The sequence below is a fragment of the Octopus bimaculoides genome, chromosome 1, assembly GCF_001194135.2.
Source record: "Octopus bimaculoides isolate UCB-OBI-ISO-001 chromosome 1, ASM119413v2, whole genome shotgun sequence".
NCBI classification, from domain to species: domain Eukaryota; kingdom Metazoa; phylum Mollusca; class Cephalopoda; order Octopoda; family Octopodidae; genus Octopus; species Octopus bimaculoides.
This window is the reverse complement of record NC_068981.1, coordinates 24,351,196-24,355,307: the sequence shown is the minus strand read 5'-3', so window position 1 is coordinate 24,355,307 and position 4,112 is coordinate 24,351,196.

Below are 4,112 nucleotides of genomic sequence, written 5' to 3'. Positions count from 1 at the left end.
GTGCTAACGTTTCTTATTTCTTTGTTTACTACCCACAAGGGGCTACACACCGCTAAGCATTTCGCCCGGCGTGCTAACGTTTCTGCCAGCTCGCCGCCATTAGGACGCATATGTTTCTGTGTTGTTACACGCCATCAGCTATTAATACCCAATCTGCCATTCTTATATCCAAAAGAACGATTCGTTCTTATATTAGAACAGCAATTTGTACATTCGCTATTGTGCATAATATTTACTCAAAACTCGAATTAATTGACTAAAGTCGCACGAAACTGCGTTGAATGAAATATTGTTGTTGTAAAGTCATAATTAGTATGGTTGATTACAATCTGGCGTGGGAAGAAGACCTTTCGTTATGAAAATAGTCGGCCAAATGACGTCACTAACAGTCTAATGAATTTATTCTTCGAACGCATTAACTATAACTTTACACACACACACACACACACACACACACACACACACACACACACACACACACACACACACACACACACACACACACACACACACACACACACACACACAGAGGATAAAGAAACTTTGGAAGTGCCGAATGTATTGGTATTTTACAGATAAGGAAGTAAATTTCGAGCGCAGTATAGCTATGAAAACGGCATAGATAAAGTTCTATATTTAAGAGATGAGGAATTATATACGTTATGTACATTATTTACATTTGACGGATATTTGTCCTCATCTTGTTTGTTGTTAACATAACGTTTCGGCTGATATTACCCTCCAGCCTTCATCAGGTATCTTTGGGAAAATTTCGAACCTGAGTTCTCATTCCTAAGCTATTTTTCGATGTTATTATTATTATTATTATTATTATTATTATTATTATTATTATTATATGAGAGAGCAGTGCATGCCATCAAAGTGACACTGGGGTAAAATATACGAAGCCCAATATACCCATCATGACTACCCGTCTGATAAGGGTACACCAGGCACATGCGTCATAACCATATGTGCGCGACATGGTGAACTCATATCAAGATAAACAGCGCACGACTATTATTATTATCATTATTATTATTAATATTATTATCATCATCATCATCATCGTCGTCGTTGTCGTCGTTGTTGTTGTTGTTGCTATTGTTGTTGTTATTATTATTATTATTATTATTATTATTATTATCATTATTATTATTATTATCATTATTATTATTATCCAGGTCACTGCCTGGAATCGAACTCGGAATCTTGGGGTTAGTAGCCCGCGCTCTTAACCACTAGTTAAGAGCCACTCACAGATGTTCTGCGCAACAAAACAAAGAAGAGACAGGCTATAACTTTAGGCGACGCAGAGCTGGTCTCTTTCAATATCGCTGAGGTCAATTCTGCTTTTCTCTTTCCGGGTCGACAAAATAAAGAACTAGTGAAGCACTGGGATCGATGTAATAAGCTTGTCCCAACCCCTCAAAATTGAGGGGTTGGGACAAGCTTATTACATCAAATTTCAAATTTCACCGAGGTCGACTTTGCATTTCATCCTTTCGGGGTCGATAAATTAAACACCAGTTGAGTACTGAGATCGATGTAATCGACTCACCCACTCTCCCGAAATTGCTGGCTTTGTGCAAAAATTTGAAACCATAATTATCATTGCAGTTATTAGTATGTGTGTATCTATATACGTGTGTGTATGTGTGACTGTGCGTGGATGTGTACCTGTGTATGTATTTGCGTGTATAAGGGTACTATATGATTATATCTAGGAAAGAATGAAAGTGTGAACACGAAGAAGTTGGCACTCCGTCGGTTACGACGACGAGAGTTCCAGTTGATCCGATCAACGGAACAGCCTGCTCGTGAAATTAACGTGCAAGTGGCTGAGTACTCCACAGACACGTGTACCCTTAACGTAGTTCTCGGGGATATTCAGCGTGACAAGGCTGACCCTTTCAATTACAGGCACAACAGAAGCATGAAGTAAGAGTGAGAGAAAGTTGTGGTGAAAGAGTACAGCAGGGTTCGCCACCATTCCCTGCCGGAGCCTCGTGGAGCTTTTAGGTGTTTTCGCTCAATAAACACTCACAACGCCCGGTCTGGGAATCGAAACCGCGATCCTACGACCGCGAGTCCGCTGCCCTAAGCACTAGACCATTGTGCCTCCACAACGAAGAAGAAGTAAATATATGGGAAGGCAAACGTGTGCTGATCAATACGAGCAGACGCAGTCACGTACATGAAATATGAAAATGTGTCCATCTGGGTTCGTAAATACACGTGTAAGCGATGCATTCACACATACACATTTTGCGACATTCCGGCACAGTCGTTTTGGCGCTGCCTATTTCGTATTAGTGATTCGACGTTGACTTATTTGACGTCAGACCTTTAAAGTTTCTCTCGTTCTCCCTGTTTATGTGTGTGAGCATCTAGTCGTGTTTGTATGTACATGTAGTCCCTGTTTCTCTCTCTCACTTTCTCCATCTGCCCGTGTAAAATATTTCTGCGCGAGTGTTTAAGTGTTGCCTCTAGTAGAGAAGAGGCAAAAGTGCTGCATCTAATGCAGGATTTCTCCGTCATATGAACCGGCGTCAGAATGTGTGATATGGACGGCGGCGAGCTGGCAGAAACGTTAGCACGCCGGGCGAAATGCTTAGCGGTATTTCGTCTGTCTTGTACGTTCTGAGTTCAAATTCCGCCGAGGTCGACTTTGCCTTTCATCCTTTCGGGGTCGATAAATAAAGTACCAGTTACGCACTGGAGTCGACCTAATCGACTTAATCCCTATGTCTGTCCTTGTTTCTCCCCTCTGTGTGCAGCCCCCTTGTGGGCAATAAAGAAATAAGAAACGTTAGCACGTCGGACGAAATGCTTAGTAGCATTTCGTCTGTCTTTATGTTCTGAGTTCAAATTCCGCCGAGGTCGACTTTGCCTTTTCATCCTTTCGGGGTCGATATATTAAGTACCGATCTAATCGACAGGCCCTTTCCCCCAAAATTTCGGCTCTTGTGCCTAGAGTAGAAAAGAAAGTGTGATATGGGTATATATCTGCTCGTGTCAAGGTGTATGTATACACGCTGTTTGTATACACTTTACACATGTATAGGCAAACGCCTATACATGTGTAATGAGTGTGTATTCGAAGGTGCGTTTGTATGTGTGTTTCATTGGGCGTAAAAAGTGTATACTTGGAAGCATCTGTTGCAGGTGTTTATACGTGTGTACGTGTAGGAAAATCTCCACGTTCTGATGTATGCGTGTGTGTGTGTGTCGGATGTATGAGTGCGCGTGAACGTTTATCTATATGTATAATACTGTGTGAAGCGTGGGTGGTAAGCGGTGATTTTTTTTTTATGATTACGTGTATGATGTTATATTACATTTTCTGTGTGCATGTCCGTGTTCGTGTCTCATACACTTCCGTCAGTATATATGTGTGTATATATATATCTGTTTCGGCACATGAGTAGTTTTATTTTCTTATAAAAGAAGTGAGCTAGCATTGAGGCTATTTTCTTCTCAATGGCACTAAGAGGATATTGGCGTTCTTATCTCTTGATTTACTGCCGTTGCAGAGGAAACACACAAACACACACACACACACACACACACACACGCATACACGCACACACACACATACGCGCACATGCACACACATACACACACACACGCACACACATACGCACATATGTATGTATCAATGATTTACATAGTGCTTTGCCATTTGCACCCATTGGTATTTCATACGGTAAATACCACATTTAGATAGGTCATGCTATTTTTAAATTACGGCATTCTTAGATAATAATAATAATAATATGATGATGATGATGATGATGATAATGATGATTTGGCACAAATCCAGTAATATTAGGGGGAAGCGATATGCCTTTTAACTATTCTATAATTTACAACCTCATTCTTCTATCTACCCTCATGATTGACTGATTGTAACCCCACTTATTCTTTGTAAGCCTAGTACTTATTCGATCGGTCTTGCCGAACCGCTACGTTACGGGGACGTAAGCACACTAACATCGGTTGTCAAGCGATAGTGGGGTGGGGGACAAACACAGACATGCAAACATATATATATATATATATATATGACGGGCTTCTTTAAGTTATATATATATATATATATATATATA